Source organism: Ooceraea biroi, unplaced genomic scaffold (assembly GCF_003672135.1).
Source record: "Ooceraea biroi isolate clonal line C1 unplaced genomic scaffold, Obir_v5.4 UnassembledTig70, whole genome shotgun sequence".
In the NCBI taxonomy this organism is placed as follows: domain Eukaryota; kingdom Metazoa; phylum Arthropoda; class Insecta; order Hymenoptera; family Formicidae; genus Ooceraea; species Ooceraea biroi.
Window position 1 is genome coordinate 1 of NW_020825164.1, and position 16,237 is coordinate 16,237.

At 31.6% G+C, this 16,237-nt stretch overlaps 1 non-coding gene and 1 pseudogene across 1 annotated transcript; both read right to left on the reverse strand.

Moving 5' to 3' along the window:
- Nucleotides 1-6,553: 6,553 nt before the first annotated feature.
- Nucleotides 6,554-11,613, reverse strand: LOC113563533 (annotated as a pseudogene).
- A 3,141-nt stretch (nucleotides 11,614-14,754) lies between these two features.
- Nucleotides 14,755-16,227, reverse strand: LOC105277784. The gene is made up of 3 exons (XR_003407481.1): nucleotides 15,628-16,227; nucleotides 15,277-15,543; nucleotides 14,755-15,151 (listed from the first exon to the last, which is right to left on the reverse strand). It is a non-coding gene; the product is annotated as an uncharacterized LOC105277784 (transcript).
- Nucleotides 16,228-16,237: the final 10 nt, after the last annotated feature.

Below are 16,237 nucleotides of genomic sequence, written 5' to 3' on the forward strand. Positions count from 1 at the left end.
AAACAAAGTTGTGTACATATATATAAGTGATAATAAAAACTTATATTAAAACATTACATATACAAATGATAATAAAAGAAAAATAAAAAGAAGTCAAATACATACTCACTTGTTTCAATACCTGCAATATCATATACATATATGGTATTGGTAAGGATAATTATTCTTTTCTGATAACTTTACAATTTATAGTCTCCTTTTCCATATAAATGTACAGCCTTTATTTCAAACAAACAATTAATCATACAAAATTGTATTATATTTATATTTTTAATTGAATATGTAATATAAAATATTAAAAAGTGATTTTTATGAAAATATATTTATGGTAGGTATATTGAATGTAACTAATAAATTGTTCTCTTGTCAATCTATTCTTAATTTTTTTATTTCTTTTTAAAATTATTTGTATACGTGACATATTTTTTATAATAATATCATTATGCATATCTTTCTCCATTATATTAAACATGTGTAAGGAATTATAAATTGTTATACATTTAGGGAAGCGTACGAACCTGAACCCGATAATAATTCTACTGAAGTATTTTCACTAATTACGTTTGTAGTTTATATATCATAATTATGTTTGGTTTTGATATCTAACACAGAAATTTAGTAATTGTTCTTCTGATCTCTTTTTAAGCTGTGCTCGCTTTTCTGTACTAAAGTTTACCGCTGTATCTATTATTTTGAGTATAACTTTATTCAATGCTGCTCGAACCATTGAAAACTTCATAGCGTACTCTATTATAAATCTGGAATAAACATAACAAACCGAATTATAATAATTTTAAGTATATTGCATAAATTTCTTGGTACAATTAGTAAGTGCATCGAACATTCAATGTAACATTGAAGAAATGTTTCTGTAAATGATATTACTCACTTCCAGCCTTTGTGAGCAATCCATTCAGCATAACTAAGTGAAGCATATAGATTCGCATGTCTAAATTTAATGCATCTGTAGCCAATAACATCATTACTTTATAAGGCATATATATAAAAGGATAATAATTTAAAGGTTCAACGAGACACCTCGTCATATGTTCCCATTCGGTGTAATTTCTTTCAAATTCCGGTATTACCCAATAGCGATAATAATCTTGCACACGTTCTTTTACTTCCTCGAAGCTGCCATGGCAAAAGTTCTGTCTGACAAATTATGATGATAAGCGTATAACAATAAAGAATAAAGATATAATTATAAGAATAATAATAAGTATAATTACAAGTGTGTCACAAGTGTTATCTATAAAATATTTATATATACATGGTTTATTAAGTATACATATTTTATTAAGATTACAATCGTCTTACTCGTCATCAAGTCCAAGAGAATACCCATAATATCTCCACATATGACAAAAGGCTTCTAGATCTTCATCGGTTGCGTTATGTATTCCAAGCTTTTGTGGAGTGAGTAAAATTGTACTTATGAAGCTGCATTGAGTCATTGCTATAGATGTCGAATGTAGACCTTTCGGTTTATGCATTGGCAAGTTTTCAAGCATGATATGAGGACGTTGACCAGATTTTTCAAAGGGGCAAGCCAAAGCAAAATCTTTTAAAAGTAATTCGCGATCCGGGCACCATGGCTTCGCAACTTTTGACGCATTGTCGATTTGTTCATCGTCCAGCTCGCACAGTTTTTTCCTCATCAACGAATGCATTCTATGTGCATATTCCATATTTTTACATGCGGCTGTTCCTTTAACCCAAGGCTGCCCGTTATACCAGTCCAATATTCGTAGTATGGTTGACAAATACCTTGCAAATTATTAAATCGCTTTTGAAAATTGCTTGTGCTTGGTACTTTATGCGGCACAATAATATATTAAAAAATATAAAAAGCTGGTTATAAATGTATAGGAAAAAGTTTTACGAAAGATAGATTTGGTTAAATCATATACATTTTGTCATAACTTTTGTGTACGCGTGCATGAATGTGCGCGCGCGCATTTGAAAGAGATTGAATTTCTATAAAGAAATATTAAAATTAATTATTTTCGAGATAACAGTATAATATTTATTAGTAATTCATCTTAGAAATATCAATAAATAATAAAGATTAAATGTAAGAATTTAACATTTATATATATTAAATGTTTAAAAGTCTACGTGATACCTAAAAATATACATAGATGAATGTTTCTATATACACAAAAGTATTTTATAACTTAAGAATTTTATAAAAACTAAATTATTTGTTAAAATGAAATTTGAGAAGTGTTTTTGGCAGATACGTGTACTAAAGTAACAATCTTTTGGATATATGAGTTTAATGAAATACGTTAAAATATAAATATGTAAGTAGTGAATGCTACACTTAACACATTGCAGTTTTTCTAAGTACAATTTTGCAAATATGATAAGAAACCAGCAATTTATATAAAGTTGTATGAATAATATTTCAAACTAAAATATATTTTTAACGTAACATATTATTGGTTTTAAAACACAATCATTAATTTGTATAATATTTTATTACAATTAAATTAATAAAATTAAAAGAAAAATACCTTTCGAATCCTAAATACGGCGTATCAGCTTGTCTGTTTTGGATAATCGGTTTTAAATCATCGACAAAAGAATAGACATATATTATGCCGAGTATTTTAGCAAAAATCACTGAAAGATAATAATCGCGCACCAATTTTTGTCCTCTACTATATTTTTCCATGTCCAGCCATTCAGGTATCTCCGTTGGTGATCGATCAAAATTTGGTTGCTGATAAAAACTTGGGATGTAGCGCAACAAAGTTTGCGGTACAGTTGGAAAGAACGTGGCAAGATTCTCGTTAATCCAAGTATATTGCTCCTCTACGGTCCAGACGTCGAAATTATCCGGAAATAATTTTTTATCACACATGTTTTTGATAGCCAGTACATATTTGTATACATCAAGATTTTTTGAACTACTTCTGATTTCTTTCATACTGTCTGATGTGTTGTTAAAAGCTGTCATGTTTCACGGAAGAGCACTCTTTGAAGTGTACAATGCGAATGGCAAATGGTGCTAAGTGGATTCATATTCTTGACCAGTGATCAGAATTACTTCCACTTTCGATGCAATTTTCAACAGCTACGTCTACTTCTTTCCCCTTGCATCTCTGCACGCCGGCGAAACTTCCAAGTCACGGTTGCATCGTTGACGGATTATCAGTGAAGAACGTGATATACATTTAGTTTAAAAAACACATGCATATTTTCGAACCAATAATAAATCAATTTGAAACGTGTTTTAGTAACATATCGACACTTAATTATAATAGAAACACTTAATCTTTTTCGAGAATCCTCTCGCAGTTAAAATTGAGGAGCAGAATCTAAAATTCCAGTAAGAACTTTGCAAAATGCAAACAGATATTTCTCTTAAATCGCGGACAGAGAAGGGAATAGAATTCTTTAAAATTTTAGAGAAATCGTCTTATTCCAAATTAATAAATTGCAGTCTTTGTATTTTCGTATTTTCTTAATGTTTGGTTCTACATATCTGAATGTTCCTTTTCTAAAATGAAATATATAAAAACGGATAAACGTTCTAAATTAAACGAGGAATTTTTATCGTCATTGATGCAAACATCTCAAACATCAATGTCGACATACCGTCATTTGTAGAGTCACATAAACGATTCAGAAGATCTGATTCATAATCTCTTAATAGTATGTATTTTCTATTACTCAAATAAAGTCGAAAGTCGTTCTTCTTCAGTGGAATAAACCTATTGGGGATGCTAGTTAAAAGAAAACGTCAGCAATAGTACCTTATGGGTAACATGGAAAGCTGTTGTCGCGTTGTATAATGTAATAGTAATAGTAATATATAAAAATAGAAACATAGAGGATTTCAATAAGAATAGATTAGTAATTAGGAAGTGCGCCCCGTGCAAACACCTGCCGACAGGACATGTGACAGTCCTGTGTCTCAACGGCGCAACTTGTCACTTGGAGAATTCGCCAGCAGTGACGCAAGAGTAAAGAAGTAGGCGTAGCTCTTGAAAATCGCCTCTAAAGTGGAAATAATTCCGATCCTAAAAAAATGCTTGATCATCAATATAGCTAGTATCTATCGTATCTATTTAGTTCACAGTGACGAATAGGTGTACAGGATGAAGTCATTCTATTTTGCTGTCATTCATGAAGTTGTTTTTATACTTTTTGTTCCATTTTTTCTACATCACTTACCTAATAGCATTAATTTGGTTGTATAATATATGCGTATATGTTGTATAATATGTGCGTGTCATTTTTATATTACGTAAGAATAAATTGAACGATACCGAATGTGTTTGTGAAGAAAACACATTTTGAAAAAAATGGACATCGTTCACTTAGCACGTAAAAGATATTAAATTGAAAAATGTCCAGTTATCTTGACAGGAGGGACAAGATGTATACGGTTGCAATTTATTAAACCACTCAATTTAAATGTTTGTTGCCTTTGAGCGAAGTGTTTTTATTACTGTGTTTCTCTTTTAGTATGATTTTTAATTACTGAGTGAATAGTTAATTCCAGCAGGTACTTTAGAGCAGTCATGATTTGATAACGCGTGTCAAGGTTACTGATGAGGAGTATTTTTATTGATATTTTTACAAAATGTTTAAATTACTTTTGATATCTCCTATATTGTCGTATGGTACGCTGTTAAGAACTATCACACATATATTTCACAGAAAAATTCTTTTCGAAGCATAAAGCGTGAATGGTGAATGCTGCAAAGTCCATTTTTTTGGTTCACGGAACTAAGATGACAAGAAACATGACTCCAAATCGGAAATCAAAACTGGTACTCATATTTTTTATTTATTGTTGTTTTACATATGCATTAATTAATTAAAAACGAGTATTTTATTATGTGTATATTATAAAAATAAAAAAATTTATCTTTTTAGAAAAAGATAAAAAACATTTTAAATCCACGCGTGTTACGAATTATTTGCATCTATTTTTCTAAAAACTGGTTTCTTGTATGTTTTTAATATACTGACATGTACATATAAGGAAAATTATAATTGAAGTTCTACGCATTACGTCAATCAGTACATTAATATCTCTTTGATGATCTCCCAGATAGCAGAGAGAGTTCAAAAAGAATTCATTTGTCATGTCACTAATTCTGAGTTCATTTTCAGATGCAAAAAGAGTTCTTAGAATTCTTTTGAATTCTTTTTGCATCTAAAAATGAACTCAGAATTGGTGACATACAAGTGAATTCTTTTTGAACTCTCTCTGCTATCTGGGCTCTTTAGTTTTTATCTTTGCTCACTAGTGCAAACACTGCTAGCGTCAACAACTTCTTTGCAGAAAACTGAGAAAATATTGGAATATTATTAACATTATTCTTACAATAATATATTAATAATTTTACAGGAAAGGAATTCATTAGAATACTTTATACAATAATACTAATTTGCAATAAGGTATTCATTTCTCTTATTAGTAAATGCGCAGATAAAAATTTAGTATAAATATTGATGTTGTCTTTGGCTATTTTCATTACATTTTTATTATTATATAATATATTGGATTGACCGAAAAGTCTATGTTCTTTGTTAGCACAAATTAAATCCAAAACTCTGCATTAAGAATTAAGACAAAAGTTTGTGTTTCGGAAGATTCGTGTGGATTTCTTTGGCAGGGTTCAAACGCAAAAACTTTGTATTAATTCTTACTGCAAAGTTGTGCGTTTGAATTTTGCTAAGGAGATCGGTATGAATTTTCCAGTTAATCCAACACTGTCGGAGAGAAATTCATTTAGAGATTATATTGGTTCATACACTCTGCATATGATTCCGAACTACCACCTTACTTATACTTTAATCACTATGTAATTAGTTATCTCGATACAAAGTTGCTGTAAAAAATTGGCAACAAAAAACTTTTCATAATATTCTAGATATACGTTTTGTTTATTCAACACTTTTTTATCAAGGAATTCGCTTCACCTATAACATTTATACTAACCGTTCCAGACATTGTAACGTTGTGACGTTAATCGTTCAATATTAATTTTTGCACAACAGCAAAAAGCAAGAGTAATTTCTTTTTCTTCTTTTTCTTTGAAAATGTAATTTCTTAATAAGACAACTATGTACGTGTAATAATATGCGTAATAATATCTTCGTTGCGTAATACTATACGGGACTTATTGTTAGTACTGCAGAATATTTTATTCGTCAAAACATTTGTACAAAATGTGCAAACATAATAACTCATGGCTTAGCAGTTTGAATTATAATATCTTCGCAGCAACGTTGCAATGTTACTGCAATATTACTTCGAGTTTCTATGTCACAGGGAAAGACGAAATATCAAAAGTAAATATTAAAAGTATTCAATATTTCCAGAATTAAATATGAAACACTACATAATGATTTGTGATATGTAATTAATCACTTGATCATAGTAAAAGTATCTTTACTTTTTATTTCAAAAAATATTTATAGTTTACATATATAATATTACTATAAATCTTAAAAGATAATGTTATTATATAATATTAAACTTATATAGAAAATAAGAGTAAATGTACATAATGCTAAATATATATATATATATATATATATATAAGATATAAATTCAAATAAAATTAAAATTAAATGTGTAATAACTATATAACTGAACTGAAATGTTTTACGAATTATAAACACAACAAATTCTCTTTATATAATCATGTTTTTCTTCGATAATTGTTTTTCTGATCTCTTTTATAGTTCTTCATGTTTCTCAGGAGTAAAGTTTGCTGCTTTAGCAACCATTTTTTGCACTATTTTATTATGCATTACTCGAAAGCTTGAAAATCTCATGGCGTAATGCATTATAAATCTGAAATTATTAAAATAATGAAAGTGTAGGATACATATATTTTAAAGTAGATTATTTGACAGAATCAACACGTAAAATTAATTAGAAAACCAATATTGCAGTAATAAATGTTACGGGCTTACTCACGTCCAACTCTTATAAGCAATCCACTCCAGATAACTGAGTGATCCATGTAAATGCGACATACTTAAATTCAGTATATCTGTAGTCAATAATATTATTGTTTTACATGACATGCACATTAAAGAATAATAATTCATGGATTCAATTATACATCTCGTCATGTGTTCCCATTCAGGTGTAATATCCCTTAGATTAGGTATTATCCAACATTGATAAAAATCTTGCGTCCGTTGTTTTATTTCTTCGAAACTGCCACGGCAAAAGTTGTACCTGACGAATTACACAAATATGATCACAAGTTGAGTTAATATTTAAATATCGTCTTTAATTATGTTTATGTTTTATTTTTCTTACTCATCTGCTATTCCAAGAAAATATCCATAACATCTCCACATGTGACAAAAGGCGTCTAGATCTTCATCGGTCGCATTATGAATTCCGATATTTGTCGGATATAAAACAGCAAATCCCAGAAAGCTGCACTGGGTACTTGTCATATCTGCATTATTTATACCTTGTGGTCTATATCAGAGCTCGGCAAGATTTGCACGCGGCAGCCGATTTTCAGCTAGCGCCGCCTCCCGCTATTCCCCTTACCTCGAGCTCCCGCGCGCAGCCTACAAGCTGCTCGAGGCTCAGGACCGTATGACACGCGTGTATCTACATATATTTACAATAGCTTTCCACATCACCCGTGAGGTACTATTATTGACGCGTTTTTTTTTTAAGTGGTATCCCCAGTAGGCCTAATCCACTGATGACTAAAACAACTCTCTAAGTAATAAAATAGAAGAATGAAATAACTGGAAACTAGAAGAATGAATTAAATGGAAACTATTCGGGCAATTCAGATTGTGCAGGCAATTTTCGAGATCTTTTAGAGACGAGAGTAGAAACATCGATTTCCATATTGTATGTAGCAAGTCGCATAAGACGCGGTAAAGAATCATCACTTAAAGAAGACCGTTTTTCGTTTTTTATCAATTTCATTTTCGAAAATGAAGTTTCACATAAATATGTGGAACCAAACATGGAATAAATTCGAAGACCAAAATTTCGCAGTTTGGGATATGATGATTCTGATAAAATTTTATAAAAATCAGCCCCGGTTTCTTTAATCGTTTTCAGAGAAATATCAGTGTGTAAATCACATAATTCATCCTGCAAATCAAGGTGTTGTTCTTCGATTGACGCTGTAAGGGGATTCTCAAAAAGAATTAATTCGGTTCGAAGTTTTTCAAAGCAAGTAAAACGTGTATCGAATTCTTCTATAAGACAATCAATGAAAGAAATATGTTCCTTAAAATTACAATTACTGCCGTGTTCTTCGAGAAGAATCTGGCAAGAAGGAAAAAAATGAAAGATATCATTATTTAAATGAGATTTAAATAATTGTAATTTTCTTCGGAATGAATCAACGTGACTAACTAATTGGGAAATATTTTGATTCGGTTTTTGAAGTTTTAGATTGAGAAGCCTAAGTTGATTAGTTATATCAGTAATGAAGGCAAGTTCAGAAAGAAATATGATATCTTCCAAAAGCGATATATATTCCTGAAATTTAGAATTGTTCATTTCTTGCAAGAAAAGGAAGATCTCTTTTCTTATCGCAAAAAATATTTCCAAACATTTTGCAGCACTAAGCCAACGTACTGGGCAATGAAGAGGGATGTCTGTGTGAACAGCATTATGTTCATGAAGAAATAACTGAAATTTTCTATGATTAAGGAATTTCTGTCCACCTTTAATTAAATTAATTATTTTAGTTACGGTCTCCATAGCTGTTGATAATTTTACTACTTTGCCACTTAATGCTTCCTGATGTATTATACAATGTATATAATTGGGATATTAATATTACGCTGCTTTAATTGGCCAGCGAAACCAATTTTTGAACCTGTCATCGCTTTTGCGCCATCAGTCGTAATCGAAGAACATTTCCTAAAATCAATTCCCAATTTTTTAAGTGAATCTTCAACAGCTAAAAAAATATCGAGACCCGTTGTTGTGCCATGTAAAGGAACGAAATCTAAAAGCTCCTCGACATAAGAGAAATCGTTTTGCACGATTCGAGTAAAAATACTCAGTTGACTTTTATGCCGAATATCGGTGCTTTCATCGAGACATAAAGAAAAATATCTACATGAAATCAAAAGATTTTGTAATTTTTCTTTTATAGAATTACTGATATCAGTAATTCTGGATGTTACAGTTTTTGCACTGAGGGGAATGCTCCTTGCTTCGTCAAGAGTTAAAGAATTATCGAAAGCTTTCACTGCTTCGATGATGCAATTTTTTACGAAAGTACCTTCGGTAAACGGTTTCGAATTTTGTGCTATAAGCAAAGAAATAGCATAAGAAGCTAATAGGGATTTTTCAGAAGAAGAAGAAGAAGATTCAGAAGAAGAAGATATTGCACCTTCTTGATATACTAATTTTAGTCCTTCGAGGATATTTAATTTCTCTGTGTCCGAATAATTGGAATATTGGACCGAATGATGACATCTGAAATGCCTCTCTATTGAAAACTTTTTTATTACGGCAGGTTTAAATCCACAAAGCAAACATATCGTTCGATTAGAAATGTAGCTAAAGAAATAATTAGTTTCCCAAGATTTGTCAAATTCTTGAGCATACTTTTGATGATCCATCATGAAATTCAGAAAATGCACAAATTATTTACTGCTAATACTTGCTGTTATTCGCTACTATTCGATGCTATCCACTGTTATCCGCTGCTATTCGCTGCTATCCGCTGCTCTGACTGCTTTATAAATGATATCCGTTGGAAAACGTTAAAAACAATTGCCGGCAACGACTGTTACGCTGGCGAGAGAGACTGTCGCAGAGAGACAATGATATAGCGATCGCATTTCTAATCGAACGATATGTTTGCTTTGTGGATTTGAATTTGCTGTAATAAAAAAGTTTTCAATACAGAGGCATTTCAGATGTCATCATTCAGTCCAATATTCCAATTATTCGGACACAGAGAAATTAAATATCCTCGAAGGACTAAATTAATATATCAAGAAGGTGTAATATCTTCTTCTCCTAAATCTTCTTCTTCTTCTGAAAAATCCCTATTAGCTTCTTATGCTATTTCTTTGCTTATAGCACAAAATTCGAAACCATTTACCGAAGGTACTTTTGTAAAAAATTGCATCATCGAAACAGTGAAAGCTTTCGATAATTCTTTAACTCTTGACGAAGCAAGGAGCATTCCCTTCAGTGCAAAAACTAATTTTTGCACTGAGAGGAATGCTCCTTGCACTGAATAACATTTTGATTTGGAGGATGAATTGTGTGATTTACACACTGATATTTCCCTGAAAACGATTAAAGAAACCGGTGCTGATTTTTATAAAATTTTATCAGAATCATCATATCCCAAACTGCGAAATTTTGGTCTTCGAATTTATTCCATGTTTGGTTCCACATATTTATGTGAAACTTCATTTTCGAAAATGAAATTGATAAAAAACGAAAAACGGTCTTCTTTAAGTGATGATTCTTTACCGCGTCTTATGCGACTTGCTACATACAATATGGAAATCGATGTTTCTACTCTCGTCTCTAAAAGATCTCGAAAATTGCCTGCACAATCTGAATTGCCCGAATAGTTTCCATTTAATTCATTCTTCTAGTTTCCAGTTATTTCATTCTTCTATTTTATTACTTAGAGAGTTGTTTTAGTCATCAGTGGATTAGGCCTACTGGGGATACCACTTAAAAAAAAAACGCGTCAATAATAGTACCTCACGGGTGATGTGGAAAGCTATTGTAAATATATGTAGATACACGCGTGTCATACGGTCCTGAGCCTCGAGCAGCTTGTAGGCTGCGCGCGGGAGCTCGAGGTAAGGGGAATAGCGGGAGGCGGCGCTAGCTGAAAATCGGCTGCCGCGTGCAAATCTTGCCGAGCTCTGTTTTACAGCTTGGATGGGATGTGCTACCACACCCACCATACTCTCCTGATCTGGTACCATCCGATTACCATTTGTTCCGGTCTCTACAAAATTCTTTGAACAATGTAAACTTCGATTCAAATGAAGGCGTCAAAAATCACTTGCTTTAATTTTTTGTCAAGAAGGAGAAGGACTTCTATGAGCGTGGAATCTTAAAGTTGCCAGAAAGATGGCGAAAGGTAGTGGAACACAATGGCCAATACATCACTGAATAAAATTTATTCTAAATATGAAAAAACCGCCTTTCATTTTTCCTTGAAAAAACGAAATAACTTTCCGAACAACCCAATATATTATATTAATTTTATTTGAAACAGATCTTTGTTATAAGTAGTATAGAAAACATAAAGATAATTAAATCAATCAAATCGTTATCACACAGCACAAGATTTCAGTTATTTTTTCATCAGGATTTGATCGTATTAAGAAAAAATACCTTGTGAATCCTAAATATGGCGTATCAGACTGTCCCGTGATGATAAGTGGTTTCAGACCATCGTCGAAAGAATAATTACACATGGTACCTATCAATGTCGAAAACATAATTGCGGCATAATTCTCACGCACAAATTTTTGTCCTCTACTATACTTTTCCATGTCCAGCCATTCGGGTATTTCCACTGGTGATCGATCAAAATCTGGCTGTTTAAAGGCAGCTGGATGTAATTGAGTAAACATTGTGGCACATTTGGAAAGAATTTGATGAGATTCTTGTTAATCCAGGTGTATTGTTTGTGTACAGTCCATACGTCGAAATCTTCCGAAAATAATTTTCGATCAAATCTATTCTTGAATGCTATAACATATTCGTAGAAATTACTCAGACTATCCTTGGAATTTTGAACACAATCACTTAACATGTTATTAAAAGTCATCATATTTTATATAAACGCTTTCTTTACAGACAATGCGAAGATAACTGGGGTCAGATGCTGTAACTTGCTTATCGATAACTTTCGGTATCGTTAACTAGCGACAATCTATGAGAGCCACGCTTTTCTCCAAAATCGACCTTACCAGTGGTTGTCTTAAGTCTTACTGCTTAAGTTTTTTCGTGTCACGGCCTTTTATATTTTACATTTTTACACGGCTGTTTTACATTTTAAAATGACTGCTTACATTCTCGACTATAATTGGTCGCACCTCTTAAGTCTTAAATCTTAACGTTTAAGTTTTTTTCGTGTCGATGGAATAAATGAGTTTTTTAAATAAATCTTCACTGGTTGCGCAAAATGAGAAATCTTTTTGCACGATATCAAGGACCTAATTTTGTGCTCTGTTGGCACGCTTGGCCATGATTGAGTAAACGTAATTTTCAAAGAAATAAATCTTTTTTATTACGCTTCTAAATTCTTCTAAAACTAAACTTCTAAAAGCATCCCCATATTCGTTTATCGTGTCCCCAATGTGGATGATAGTCATTTCGTGTGTACACAGTGCCAAATTTTTTTATTATTGTACGACATTCGCCAACAAGCTCATAAGATAACTGTAATTTTCCATTTTTTTACGTTTGGAAAATAAAGTCTTGTTTTCACACTACATTATTGTGTGCACTTTTAACGTAAATGTTGTATTATTCGATTCATAGTCATGAATCATCAAAAACATGATCCTCCAAAAGAGGTCTCCATTCTTAAAACAAACGCGTACAGTATCTGATGTTTCCTTCAAAACAATTTAATCTTAGTATCTGCTGTTTTCATTATTTCTTGTATTTTCAGAGAAGAATATATCTATAGATTTTAATAGCTTACCCTGAACATATGATACTTGACAGTCATCTTATTTGAGCACTATGTTTATGATCGACTTACGCTAATTATACTCGGAACAAAGTTGCTGTAAAAAAATGTGCAGTAAATGTCAAGATTAAAATGTTGAATCTTGCGTTGCATTATCAATTTTATTTCGTTCTAAACTTTGTTATAGATACAATTGTATAAACTTTTAATTTAATAATTTTACTGTTCTATTTTCGTAAAGTGAAAAGTAAAGAAAATGCATGCTGCAGTTATCATTCGTGATTTATATTTGTATCGAAATAGAAACTAAGTATATTTACATACGTATAATATTTTTTTCTTAATCAAAATTGTTTAAATTTAGGCAGCATAGATACAAATGTGAAAATTTGATAAAACAGATCGATAGTGGATGGAAGAAAATGGATAATTTACATATTTACAATGTTCGTGTGCTCGACAATTTATAAAACGACAATGTCTTTGCGAATCGTGCGTGTACCTCGTCGTGTAATAATATGCGGGACTTAGTAATGCAGAATATTTTATTCGGCGAAACATCGTATAAAATATGCAAATATCAACATAATAACTTATGGCTTAGCAATTTCACTTATAATTTTTGCAGCAACGTTGCAATATTACTGCAATAGTGCTTCAAGCTTCTATGTCGTAGGAAATACCAATATGAACAGTAAATATTAAAATTATTCAATATTTCCAGAATTAAATATGATAAATGATTTGTGATATGTAATTAATAAATTGTTCGTGTTAAAATTATCTTTAATTTTTATTTCCAAAAATATTTATTATATTGGGTTGGCCAAAAAGTAATTGCGTTTTTTTTTTATATAAATAAAAGGCGAATTTTTCATGGGAAACAAAAACTTTATTAAACAATATATTGTCCATTTTGTTTGATTATCTTTTGCCCTTTTCAGGCAACTTCATGATTCCGCGCTCAAAAAAGTTCTTATCTTTTTCAGCAAAAAACAATTCCAAGAACGATTTGATATCCTCATCAGCAGTAAAGGTTTTACCATTCAAGGCGTTTTGCAAAGAACGAAACAAATGGTAATCTGATGGTGCCAGGTCTGGCGAATATGGTGGATGTGGTAACACATCCCATCCAAGCTGTAACAATTTTTGACGAGTGACCAAACTTGTATGTGGTCTAGCGTTATCATGGTGAAACACAACACCTTTGCGATTCACCAATTCTGGATGTTTCTGTTTGATGGCATTATTTAATTTATCTAGTTGACGACAGTATACGTCTGAATTAATGGTTTGATTCCTTGCAAGCAGCTCAAAATACACAATACCTTTAAAGTCCCACCAGACTGACAGTATAATCTTTCTTTGGTGAATATCTGCTTTTGAAGTGCTTTGAGCAGGTTCATCACGCTTGCTCCACGATCTTTTTCGTTTGATGTTGTTGTAGACGATCCATTTTTCGTCGCCTGTTATCATACGTTTCAAAAATCGATCATTTTCCTCACGTTTCAAAAGAGAATTGCAGATGTCAATACGCTTAGTGAGATGAATTTCTTTGAGCTCATGTCGTACCAAAATATCGAGCTTACTAATGTATCCAAGTCGTTTTAAATGGTTTTCAACACTCGATTTCGATATGTTAAGATTCTCAGCAATCTCTCGTGTCGTTAAACGCCGATTGGAATCGATCAGTGCCTTTATTTTGTCATCATCAATTTCGATTGGCCTTCCTGAGCGTGGTGCATCTTTCACATTAAAATCTCCAGATCGAAATTTAGTAAACCAATTTTGACACTGCCGCAGTTTTAAAGCATCTTCGCCATATACATCAGATAACTTTTTATGAGCTTGCACAGCGTTTTTCCCTTTTCGGAAGTAATAAAACAAAATATGACGAAAATGTTCTTTTTGATTTTCCATTTTGAAATCGACGACAAACAAACAATTGTTAACGAAATCGTGTACTTTCTTTTTCTAAAACAAGCTTGAACTGTGAGTTGTTAACCTACATAATGAATTTGCGGTTTAGAATGAAGTTAGTTACATTTCAAGACATGTATGTCCATCTATTGGAAAAAAACGCAATTACTTTTTGGCCAACCCAATATATTATCATAAACGAAAATGTTATTATATAATATTAAACATATAGAAATTTTGAGTAAATATATCTAATGTAACTAAATTATATGGATATAAAAATATAGGAAAGATATAAATTCAAATAAAATTTAAATTATGTGTGTAATAACTATATAACTGAACTGAAATGTTTTGCGAATTATAAATAGAATAAATTCTTTTTATATAATCATGTTTTCCTTTAATCTACAATAGAAAAATTCGATAATTGTTTTTCTGATCTCTTTTGTAGCTCTTCATGTTTTTCTGGAGTAAAGTTGGCCGCTTCCTCAAACATGTTTTGCATCATTTTATTAAATAGTATTCGAAGGCTTGAGAATCTCATGGCGTAATGCATTATAAACCTGCAATTATTGGAATAATAAAGTGTAGGATACACATATTTTGAAGTAGATTATTTGGTAGAATCGACACGTAAAATTAATTAGAAAACCAATATTGCATTAACAAATGTTACGGGCTTACTCACGTCCAACTCTTATAAGCAATCCACTCCAGATAACTGAGTGATCCATGTAAATGCGACATACTTAAATTCAGTATATCTGTAGTCAATAATATTATTGTTTTACATGACATGCACATTAAAGAATAATAATTCATGGATTCAATTATACATCTCGTCATGTGTTCCCATTCAGGTGTAATATCCCTTAGATTAGGTATTATCCAACATTGATAAAAATCTTGCGTCCGTTGTTTTATTTCTTCGAAACTGCCACGGCAAAAGTTGTACCTGACGAATTACACAAATATGATCACAAGTTGAGTTAATATTTAAATATCATCTTTAATTATGTATATGTTTTATTTTTCTTACTCATCTGCTATTCCAAGAAAATATCCATAACATCTCCACATGTGACAAAAGGCGTCTAGATCTTCATCGGTCGCATTATGAATTCCGATATTTTTTGGATATAAAACAGTTAATCCCAGAAAGCTGCACTGGATATCTGCCATATCTGCATTATTCATTGGTTTTGGTCTATTTGGTGAATCATGGAACATAGTATAAGGACGCTGTCCGAATTCTCCAAGTGGGCAAGTGTGGTAAAATCTTTTAAAAGTAGTTCACGATCCGGGCACCATGGTTTCGCAATTTTTGACGCATTATCGATTTCTTCATTATTGAGTTGACACAACTTTTTCCTTATCATTAAATGCATTCTACGTGTATATTGCATATCTTTGTATGCCGCTGTTTCTTGAACCCAAGGCTGACCGTTATACCAGTTGATTACTCGTTGCATAGTCGATAGGTATCTTGCAAATTATTAATTTGTTTTAAAAATTGTTAGATTGTTTCGCAGAATTATTTGTTTAAAATATGTTCATGTATAGATATATTTATTGTAATGTTTAAATATAAAGACATTATGCAAAAGTCTGACAAAATACAACATTTTATATGTACTTTATCTTATATC